Source organism: Mustela nivalis, assembly GCF_964662115.1.
Source record: "Mustela nivalis genome assembly, chromosome: 7".
NCBI classification, from domain to species: domain Eukaryota; kingdom Metazoa; phylum Chordata; class Mammalia; order Carnivora; family Mustelidae; genus Mustela; species Mustela nivalis.
Genome location: NC_139026.1, coordinates 1,158,926 through 1,170,760, shown reverse-complemented (window position 1 = coordinate 1,170,760; position 11,835 = coordinate 1,158,926).

Genomic DNA, 11,835 nt, shown 5'->3' with positions numbered 1-11,835 from the left:
TCCCCAAACCAGATAGCGGGACCCTCGTCCATCCCAGATTTAAATCCTACAGTGATGTGTGCCCTCGGGGGCTTTGTAGGAAATGCAAGGAGTCGGCCCCGTCCTGCCCCGGACAGCATGCCCATCCTCTGCTCCCTCTTCCTCCTCCCCGCGCGCCTGTCTCTGTCTCGGTATCAAAGTCCGCATCTCAGAACCAGAGTACAGAAGAGCGTCTGTTTGCAGAAGTCCGACTTTCCTGAGATGAGCATCGGTGGACGGGCCGGATGGGTCTGGATTGACGACAGGCCTTGCCCGCCTTTGTGGTATTTTCCAGAAGCGCGATGAATGACGGAAGTGGAGAAAACACACGAAATGCCACGTCGCCGTTTCCGTTCTGTGGAAACTTCACAAACGTGGACTTCAATCTGAACACTTGGGACACACGTTGGGGATTTCCAGAGTAAGTCTGGGAGGACGGCAGCACGTTTAAAGACGGCCGACGGGAAGGCACTCTCGCGGGGGAGCAGGCGGGGCGCTCGTGGCACGAACGACAGTGACCAGAGCCCACCGGGACAGCCCGCGGAGAAGGGGCGCACGGATCCCTGGGACACGGTGCACGGTTTCCATCACAACCCGGGACTGAATCCACCCACGATGCTGAGGGAAAGGACAAGGCCCCAAGAGACAATGATCTCTTTTACAACATAAGGCACCAGAATATAATGCAATGTTTAAATAGAGACACACAGTGAAGTATGAAACTCCCCAGTGGGAAGACCCAGCCGGCCCCACCGTCCTCGTGTGCTCCTTGAAACGTGCATCTTCGTAAGAACCAGAAGCAAATATGACCCGCTCTGGGTGTGCCGCGGGTGGCGGACGCGGAGGTGTCTGTTAGTCTTTCCAGGCTCTCTTATGCACGACTGAAATATGACCCACTCCCACCGACCCCAGCCGGGGCTGCGGGACGCCTGTGGGCTCGGTTTCTGCCTCCCCACTCTTCCTCGCTGCCAAGGGTCAGGGCTCCTCCTGACCTGTCCTGAAGTTGCTTTTCTTGAAGCGCGGGATGCGCCTGCTGAGCGAACAGACGGGGCAGACGTGCACAGTGAGTCACAGTCACGTTGCACAGACGTGCTGTGCTCTGGGGGCGTCCTCCACATTCAGTCAACAGTCAGCACTAACACGAGCACCGGTCGGGCCCCGGCTGGGCCCGGGGACCCAGGGGGATGGGGGCCTCACCTGCCCTACGGACAGGCCGTCCGACTGCTGTCCATGACGCTCCCACGGCCGTCTTCCTCCCCGTGACCGCGGCTCAGAACCCCCGGGCGTCCAGGGATCCGAGTGGCCTGTCTTGTCACACACACGCATCCAGACTGTCAGGGAAATGCTCAGAAACAAAGCCAGCTCTTCTCAAACACAGAAAACTTCTCCAAACAGGAGTGGAGACAGAAAACAGGGCTATTAGTGAGCGAACACTAAGGCAGGACGGGTCGAGGGTCGCAGACAATCTGCTGAGAAATCACAAAGGTGGAGAGAAATCTGGGCCGCACGTGGCCAGGCGGATACACCCCGACCGTCCGTGTTCTCAAGAGAAACCTAACTGCTCTGCGGGTATGAGGGGGCCAGCGGGGTCCCCTTTGTCACATGGTCAGGCCTACCGTGATCGTGGTCGCTAGAAGACCCTCTGGCTGGCTGCCTGTATCTTCAAGACGGGAGGTGGTCTGCAGAGTGGAGAGAGGTGCCGCCCAGAGTCAGGCCCCATCCCCAGGGGTAGGGAGCCCAGAGACAGGGCACCATGTCTGACTGGCTCTGACCGTAGAGACCGGGCTACAGGTGTAGAGACGTCGGCGAGCAGAGTGCGTCCCTGTGAGTGCCTGTGACATGGATGGAGGTGCCACCCCCGTCCATGTGGCTCCTTCCGGAAGGATGGGTGGAAGGCCCGTGGCTGTCCTGCCGAGATCCGGACCCGCCAGGACGGCGGGAGGGCACGTCCTCCGTTCTACGTCTCTTTGACCTACGACCACGGAACGTGGGTCTTGGTACATCTGTGTTCGGCCACCAACACGCAGACGTTGACATCTGGGGGCAGGAGGCGCCGCATCGGGAGCCGGGACACCGGACGCCGCCTTCCCTCCTTCTCTGCACGGGGCCGCGAGCGGGCTGCTCCCCCGCGACGTCCCTCCCGGAACACGACTACAGCACGCGGGGACCGCCGGCACCCACGTGTCAAGACCTAATGGTAAGGACAAAGTCGAGCGCTCGCCCGCCGCCGGGCACAGGAGGTAGAACACAGCCCTGCTCCCACCCGCCGTGGTCACACAGTGCTTCCCCTTTACAAGATAAAATCTGTCCTGAGGTTTGCGATAACCTTCCCTTGCTGTCCAGATAAGGCTGTTTCCCCGCCGAACCCCGTAAATAACATTCCTCACGTTGTCTCGTTTGCAGCATCGTAATCCACGGACGCGGCAGACTCGATTCCATGGCTTGTTTTGTGTTTCCTTCAAATACCGTGTTTTTGAGAATAATCAGGGCCTGATGCGTGTCGCTCAGACCCCCTAAGTTCCCGGCTGCCATGTTCGCTGTTGTGCCTTCCACCGCCGCGGGCTTCAAGACAGCCTCCGATCTACCCCCTCGGACACGGCTGCTGCACACACGGCTGCACAAGCAAATGTGTGTGCACCGTGACTGTCCAGAGCACACGCCAGCAAGCGGACGTCCGACCTGCTGGCCACGCGCGTGTCCGGGTGTCCGGGGACCCAGCAACAGTGTGTGGCAGCCCCGCTGCCTCAGGACGCTGACTCAGTGATCTTGGCCACCCAGGCGTGTGTGCAAGGACCTGCGTGTGTGTGTGTGAACGTGCATGTGTACGTGCGTGGGCCCATGTGTGGGTGTGTGCATTATTGTGTGGGCACGCGTGCATGTGTGGACGTGTGTGTGTGTGTGTGAGACGCGGTCCCGAGTCACTCCCGTGTCCCAGCCCATGAAGGACGCCGGGAGCCCCTCAACGTGTTCCTGCGCATCCCGTCCTCCGGCAGACGCCGGGCACCCCTGCGTTGGAGCCTCCGCCGTCCGGCTTGCGCTCCTGAGCTCCGACCGACCGACTCCACGTGGTCTCCACCCCGCAGCCTGCTTCTTCCCCGTCCTCACAGATCAGCCGCCAAGCGATGCGGCTTGAATTCGGGATGATGTAACCCGTCGGACTCTGGTTCCCAGTTTGGACTTCCTGCGCCCAAACTGGGGACTCTGACCTTCCCAAGGGCATGAAATTACCCCCAGTGTCAATTCTGACGCCCGTTACTGTTCGGCTCGGCCTCTAATCGGAACAGAAGGAATTTTTCTTCCCGGCGTGAACGGGGATCGAAATCCATTTTCCTCACCGTGAGAATGACCGGCCCCATGGGGTGACGTGTGCCGGCGACAGGCACGCCCACACCCCCGACGCCCCTGGGCGAGCTCGGCAGTTGCCGGGGACGTTTCTCCTTCCGGAAAAAGACGATGATGAACGCGGAGAAGAAGGGAAGAGGAAGCCGATGTCGGGATTTTGATTTTTAACTAGAAATGAATTAGCTTTATGACCTGGTGGGAGGGAAGCCAACGTCTTCGCGACAGAGCCCCAACCCGAGCCAGTGGCGCACCTCCCCTACTCGTAGCTCTTACCGCTTTCCCGGGGTTTAGTAACGCACCCCAAACTGGTGGACGCGTGGTTTCTTAGACTGTGACTGCGAACTATCCACATTTTATATTATTGTAAATGTTTTATTATTCAAACGTCTGGTTTTATGAGACAATTTAACCGAATCGGTTGAGAGGAGCATATCATTTTGCTCCTTTGTTCAATTAACATAGAGAAATGCAACATTGATTCCTGCTGTTGAACTACCCACCCTCTCTGGGGCAAACACAGATCAGAACGACCGTCTTCCTTTGTTCTGTTCTTAAATATCTTGCTTAATACGCTACCTTTTGGCTTACCGACATTTTAATTCAACACTGACGTACGTGACGAGAGAATGCTAGATTCGCCGGTAGAACATGCTTTGTCTTTCAATTCGAATACACTCTTTTTCTAACGTTTGCAGGCAGGCGGTTTCGTTTTAAGTGAACGTACAGTAAAATGGACATTAAATGCGTGTGCACAGTGACAGGTTTTAACACGTGTTTGGATTCTCAAGGCCTCCGAGACGGTCAGGAGTAAAGTCCCAGGAGCCTCTCCCTGTGGCCGTACCCGCCCCCCTCAGCCCCTTTCTCTGCGTTATGCTTTTCCCAGCGTCACTGAAAACACCTCACAGAGGAGGCTTGTCTCGCTCGGCACGTCTCCCTTGCACACTCAGGCCTCGTGTGCATGTGGGGTCCTCCGAGAGGCCGAGCAGCTCCCCGCTGAGACCCCAGGGCCCGGATTCCGTGCCGTGCAGCCTGCTCTCCCACCGCAAGACGGACCCGTCTGCTGACCGCTCGCCCGTCGGGCACACGTGGATCGTTCTCACGCGTGGCTCTGCGCACAGCGGCGGCGGCATCCGTGCGGGTCCCATGAAGGCGCGAGTCCCATCTGTCTCGGGGAAACGCTGACATGGGGTGTGTGGCAAACGCCCATGGGAATCCGGAAGAAAGTGCCCAGGGTCCGCCGGAGAGCCCAGCCACCGGCCTGCGCTCCGTCCTGGGCCACGAGCCCGGCCCCTTCCCGTCCTGGCGAGAGCTGGTGCGGCCCGACCCGCGTTCAGCCGCTGTAACAGGGGCCCGCGGCCCCGGGAGGAGAAGGACCGTCCTCGTCTCTCTCCGTCGCCGGCCGGCACTGGACGAGTGTCGCGACCCGCTCATGTCCAGAGTCCGGACGTCTAGAACAGGACCTAGAACTGGGATTCCTGCCGTAAGTCCCCTCTTGGCTTTCCCCAGGCTTCGCCCCCTTCCCCTCCCCCCCACCCCTCTCCCCTCCCCCTCCCCCCTCCCCGCTCCTCCCCCTCCTCCCCTTCCTCGTCCTCCTCCTCCTTTTCTGTCACATTCCCAGTCCGTGACCCGACAGCATAACACCAGCTTCAGGCGGAGAGTACAGTGACTCCTTAGTCCACGGGATGCCTGCGCACATGCCATGGGCGCTCCTTCAGCCCATCCCCCGTGCCATCCCCCTCCCATCCCCCGACACCGTCTCGGACGCCCTCGGGGCTCTCGAGAGCCCGGAGTCGGCCCCCGGGTGTGCTCTGGGGACGCCTCCTCCAGGAAGGCTTCCTCAAGTTCCCCCACCACGGTGGTCTGTGGTGCTCTGTGTCTTAGGGCCCCAGAGGACAGATGGCCAGTGTCCCAGTTAAGCTTATGGGGACGTGCGATCCCCGCAGACAGACGGCAATGGGACCCATCCCGGCATGTGGTGGCAAACGCACTGTCTGCATGAGGTGGTGACGGAATACGTTTTTGTGTTTAATTTGCCCAATCTGGTCAATAAAAGAGAGCTATTCTCCTGTACCAGGAGTCCCTGCTGACTTAGCTGCCAGAGATCCACTCTGGGAAGAGAAATTGGCAGGCGGCTCGGCTCCGGCGCTGTAATGAACTTCGCCAGGCTCTCAGGTGGGCCAGCGTTCGCCCACTTTTATTATTTCAGAATTTCCTCCAGGTTTTCCTTCAGCTCCTCTGCTTCATTCAAAACCGCTCCAGAGACACCAGGCTTGGCAGAAAAAGTGGTGTGCTCCATGGCCCATCACGCCCTGTGTCTGGTGCGAGCACCCGGGGGTTCGGGGGGACATGGGGCCGCCCGCTCCTGCCTTCCTGGGGAACTCGTTTGCCGAGATACCGGTGGGCAGCATCAGTCTGTCCTCGGCGTGGATGGAGGGGCACGGAGTCTCTCCCATGGGCAGGACAGCCGGGGGGGGGGGGTCCCGTGACATGTCCTCTGGAGTCACAGACCATGAACTCGGAGGGCGGGCGGACTGTCTGCAGGACTGGCCGTTCTGTCCGGACCAGGGCGCGCACTTGTGTGATGAGTGCTTCGGAATCGACTGCGGTTTTAGAATTCACGTGTTAAAAACCAAATTCGGTACAGTGAGTGCGACTCGGACATCAGAGCATCTCCCCGCACTCAGAGCTGGCGGACACTGCTGGTCCCTACGCGGAGTGACGGACTTGCGTAAACACAGGGACCCGGAGAGCCCCTCCCACAGCGTCCAGGTCAGAAGCCCACGGGTGGCGGGGCCCCGCTGACGTGCACAGACCGCCAGGCCCCGAGTGGGCTGCGGGTCAGAAGCAGATCCTGGTGGGCGAGAGCTCATGGCCTTGGGCGGGGGCACGGGGCGCTTGGTTTAGAAACAGAAAACAAATCTCAACACACAGGAGAAAACCACCGCTTCCTGCTCCCGTGGTAACGGATCACCGGGGGTCAGGGTGGCGTGGGGAGGCAGGGAAGGGTCTAGAAGGTCGAGGGATTAGCTCCTGCCTCATCCTCCATGACCCAGAGCTGCTTCCGCCCCAGAGCCCAGCCTGTCCGGGAGCCGGGACGGCTCTGAGCCCCCACCTCAGGCTGCGGCCCGGGACCCCCGCCTCCGCCCCCTCCTCTGGCGTCTGGGATTCCCGCTCCTCCCTCCGCGCCGCATCCTTGCACCACCGTGCGACGGGGCTGGACTCCTTGTGCCTCAGCTCACTGACCGCAGGGACACATTCGGGCAGGACCTCCCCCCAGGCTCGGGGACCACGCTCAGCACCACTCTCCAGGACAGGCGTCTGGGAGCCGGGTCCCGGGCTCTCTGTAGAGAGGGGCTCCGTGGGCCCCCGACGCACGCTGCCTGGGAAGCGGACTGGACGGGGCTCCGGCAGCCCCAGGGGACGGGGAGAAGAACGCAGCCTTAGAGGGAAATCTAATTCTCCGAGCAGGCTCCCCGAACTCTCACCAGTGGTCGGCCAGAGGACGGGGCCGGGGACCCCGGGCCATGAGGAAGGTTGGCGATCTCAAGGCGGCGACTGTGTTCAGTTCAGATGAGGAACTGAGGGCCCAGAACCCCCGGGGACCTGGCTGGGGAAGTTCAGGACAGCGGCTGAAGGCTGGGGAGGCGTCCCACAGGGCTGCGGAGGGTTCTTCTCCCAACACGGAGACACGGGCGCCCTCCCAGCAAGGCCCATGGGGGACCTTACACCGGCCAAAGCCAGGACCAAGCGGAGACGAGGGGCTCTGGCGTGCCCACCGGGAAGGCAGGACCCCGGGTGCTGGAGAGCGTCGGGGCGTCAGGAGCTCTGGGCGCTGCCAGGCCTGAATTGGTGCCCACACCCGGGAGTCTCTGCGTCAGCTGCTCCCTCTGAACCCGCGTGCACCTACGGCCCTGGAATCCCCCACAGGCATGTGCCCGTAAAAACGCTCCGAGAGCGCACGGCCAACGGCAGCCACAAAACGGAACGACCTCAAACAAGTGTCCAGAACACAAAGGTGTTTGATTAAAAACAGAAGAAATGTCAGTCACACAAGGGCGGTGGCTTCAGAGCTCAGAGGGGACTGGAGTCTCAGGGTGTGGCCAGGTCCTGCGGGGTTGGCATCTGGGAGGAGCGTCCCCTGTCACTCACGCCCGCCCTGCGGGTCTCTACGGGGATCTCATGACGGAGGGCAGGGAGCCCTGCAGGTGGGGGGGCGGGGCTGGGGTGCAAGGTCGGTGGGTGCAGGGGGCGGGGGAGGTGCACATAGGAAGGTAGGGGTTTGCAGGGGCGGGGGTGAGGGTGCGCAGGGGTGGGTGTGCGCAGGGGCCCCGGGAAGGCCGGCTCTGAGCCCTGCTCCCAGGCTGGCGGAGGTGGATGGTCCCGCAGCTCCCGTCTGACGTGAGAGGCGTGTGAGGCCGCAGCTGGGCTGCCGGGGGCTCTGTGTGCTCCGGGCCTGAGCCGGCTGGACATGTCCCCAGGACAGAGCCCAGGGAAAGCGAGGGAGACTGTCCTTCCTGCGCTCCCCGCTCCACCGCCGGGACGGGAGGGGCCACGCGCTTCCCACCATCCGGGGAAGTGGCTGCCGGCACGAGTCTTTCCTGACCCGCCCGGCCAGACACTGAGACGACTCTGGGGCAGAGCCTCTGGAGGGCCGGACCCTGGGGAGGCCACCCCTTTGCTGGACGTCAAAAGCCCAGACCCTTGGGCAGTTTCCTAAACAAACTGGGCCTGACCGGTGGCCAACAGAGTCAAGGGCGGTCTGGGCCCGGGGCGGGTCCCGAGACGCGTGTGTGGTCTGGTTCCTTCCTTTCGGTGAGGAAAGTCTCGTCCCCACCGTGCGGCTTTCCTATCCCAGGGCCGTCGGCGTCCCAGCCAGGCTTGTCCTTGTCAGACCTTCCCGGGGTCCTCAGGCGGGGATGCCCATGTAGACACGTTCCCCCCGGCCGCGCAGGTCCTTCTGGAGCGAGGCTCTGCCGGTGCCGGTGCCGGTGCCGGGAGCCCGCCGCCGGGCTGGAACAGCAGCAAATACAGATGTCACGCTGCTAATTACCGGCAACGCAGAAGCAAACTGAGAAATGATGGATTTAATAAATTCCTGGATTTTTTGTTTACACCAACAGCGACTTGGGTGCAGGAGGGTGGAGGAACGTGCTTCGCATGTCGAGCCACACCTGCCTCCCTGCGCCTCCACCGCCGTCGGGGGCTGAGCAGACCAGAGAGCAGGCGGGTAATTGCATTCTTCTCCCCGCGAGCAGGTGGGGACCGTTTTAACCTCCGAGAGCCGCCCGGCTCCGCACACTGAAATCACAGCCGGTCCCAGCCACGCCACGCCCTCGCCAGGCCCCACGGGAGCTCTGCGGGCTCAGCTCTGCCTGGGGCGGAACCGGGAGCGGAGCCACCACGGAGGGCGTGGGACACGGTGGCCCGGCCGCTGATCAGGGCCGGCTCGGAAGACACGGCTCTGGGCAGGCCCAGCCTCCCCCGGGCTGCTGCGCGACGCTGGACAGGTGGGAACGGTGAGCGGAGAGGCCCCAGGACTCCGGAGTCCCACGCGTCAGGCAGCACCGCATCTGCTGGGACTGACCCGACTCCTGCGGACTGTGGGGCTCTGTGAGCGAGGCGGGGACGGAGCACGCATGGCCGCAGGAAGGAACGGCGCCGAGCAGGACTGTGTAACCGGGGCCTCCGCCCTCAGCCCACCCGCTCCCCAGTCCCGCCTCTGAGCCGTCCTCCGGGTCGTCCAAGGACCCCGCTCACAGGGCTGCAGCGAGGACCTCAGGAGAACTTGCAGGGGTCGGTGAGACGCAGACTGGGGCCGGCACTGGTGCCACATTGGCAGGGCTGAGAACCGTGTCTGCTTGGAGGTCAAGGCTGCCTGAGTAACGGGGCAGATGTCCACCAAGCCCCGAGGCAGGGCCACCTGCCCAGCCCAGGTAGGGGCGGGATCCCAGACAGGAGGGGCCGGTGCAGACGGGGTCTGTTCTCCAGTGGGTCGTCGTGCTGGGCTGTGCCTGACTCGGGGACCTGCACAGCCCCCCCCCCCACCGTAACGCAGACACGCGCAGATGAGGGAGTGTGTTGTCACCTGAAAACCCCAAGGTCACCGAGGAGGGGACGCTCGCCCCACTCTGTAGCCGGCACCACCTGTGGCTGCTGTGGCCCCACTTTTCAGCTGAGAACCTGGGGCTCTGTGAGTCGGCCGGCTGAGAGCAGACCCAGGAAAGCAGGGCAGAGGGAGGGCCGGCCGCTCCCACGTCCTGGTCGCCGGGAGTCTCGGGGCTTCCGGGGAGGAGGTGGGCTGAGAGGGTCAGGACCAGCCCCAGCGAGGGGACCCTCCCACGTGCCAGGACCAGCTTCCGTGCACTCCATTTGCCCCCGGCGTCCCCTCCCCCGGCTCCCACACGGATTTGGTGCCAGGTCTGGAGGACTGGGGCCATCGGTGCCACTTCTCGAGCTCGTGGGCCTCAGCCTGAATGTCCCTCCTCCTCCGGGCCACTGGGCTGCCCCAGCCCATTCCCTGGTCCCTGCGTTCCAGGACAAGAGGTCCATCCAGTGTCCCTGCAGGGCACACAGAGCCCGCGTGCGGCCGTTTGGGCCCGCTGCTCGGCCACCAGGAACAGCGCCCCACCGTGCTGCCCACGTAACCAGCAGGTGCATCTCCCTGAGATCCGCCTGTGTCCCCCCCCAGCCGCAGGACCACACCCCACCAGGAGGCCAGGCGCCCTTCGCTGGGGCGAGACATCGGCTGTGGCGTCGGCACCGGGCCAAGCGGTTGGCAGAGCACGCGGCGGCTTTCCCTCGAGCAGGTGGGGGAGCCCGCAGACGTGCGGCGAGCCTCCCCGGCGGGGCCCGCTGCAGTCAGCGGCTGCCGCAGCACGATTCACAGCTTCATATCCTTTTACTAACTTGGGCTCAGCGATGACAGATGGGGGCCACAGAGCCCATGCCGGCAACATCACACAGCGGGAAGGGCTGAGCCCCTCTGGGTCTGTCCACACACCCACCATCCCCGCGTCTGAGGCAGCTCCTTACCCGGGAGACACCTCGGGGCTGCAGAAAGCGCAGGCCGACCGCGCAGCCGCCATCAGCCGCTCCCTCCCACAGCTCAGGGACCCCTGACCGTCTGTGGAGGGTTGAGGCCCTGGGGGAGGCCGTGCACAACCGGGCACCTGGGACAAAGATGCCTCCTTGGGCCCTGGCTTCTGACTTTTGACCCAGGAGCACAGGTTCCGAATTGCTGAGGTCAACACTGGTCTGGAGCCCAGAGGAGTGGTCAGTCTGAGGACAGAGCTGGTGGGCCAGGGGCGCATGGGCTTTGAGCTCTGTGCTCCCTCCTGTGGTGTCCGATTGCCGCCTCTGGGGGCTGTGGCCGGAGTCCTGGGAGGAGGGACCTTGGAAACTGCGGGGACAGGTGCAGGCGGTGCCTGTAGCTGCTCCCAGAAGTGCGGGGGCAGGGCACACCCCACTCCCAGCCACGCCGTCAGCAGAAGAGCCTGGCCATCCATCTGAGCTTTAATTTGGAAATTAGACAGTGTTCACATCCCATTATGTGGCAGAATTAGTTGCCAAAGCCAGGGGAGCCGGTCGGAGTGGATTGTGATCTATGGTTTCATTAATCAGGGGAGACAGCGGGTGGAAGCCGGCAGGCCAGCAAGGTCATACGAGGAGGCGGCAGCCGGCAGCCCCGGGGACTGGTAGCACCTGACACCTGGGGCCCACCTGGGCTGTGGGCTCCATCCCCAGAGACCTGTGCCATGGGCACCGCCGCCCACAGGCCTGGACCTCACTCTTGGATGTCCCCTGATTCCGACCAGGCAGACGGGCCCTCGGGGGCAGGTTGGGTGGTCCCGGCTACCCAGATGCCATGGAGAGAGGAGAGGCCCCTGGGGCCCAAAGGCGTGGGGTCTGCTGGGTCCCCTCAGGGTCGGCTTGCCTCAGAGACGGAGCTGGTCCACAAGGTGCTGTGGGCATGGAGATGGGCTGGCTTTGGGACACAGGGGTCACGTGAAGACTGAGGTTCAGACTGGAGGGACACCTGAGCCCCCGGGAGCTGGCCGAGGCAGGAGAGAGCCTGCCCCGGCGTGTGCAGAGGGGACGCAGCCCTGCAGATGCCCGGTGGACCCTGCGGAGGAAGGGGTCGCTGCGGTTTCGCAGAGCACACTCGGGAGGCGGCCCACCTGCCAGCCGCGGCATGGACCGTTGACCCTGCTGAGAAAGGGTCCCCTGTGGCCAAGGCCAGGGTGGTCACCTTCTTGATGCCAAGTGCCAAGCAGGGGAGGGTGGAGGGGGACGCCAGTCGCTGCGGGACGGGGACAGTGGGAGCCAGCACGGCGTCCGTACTTAATGCCCCTGAACCGTGCCCTGAAACGTGGATAAAACGGTGAGCATTACGATAAACGCATCGCGGTCACGTATGTTTGTCGTCAGATACAAAGACGGAGGGCTGTCCTGCGCCCCTGCCCCCCGTGGCTGTTT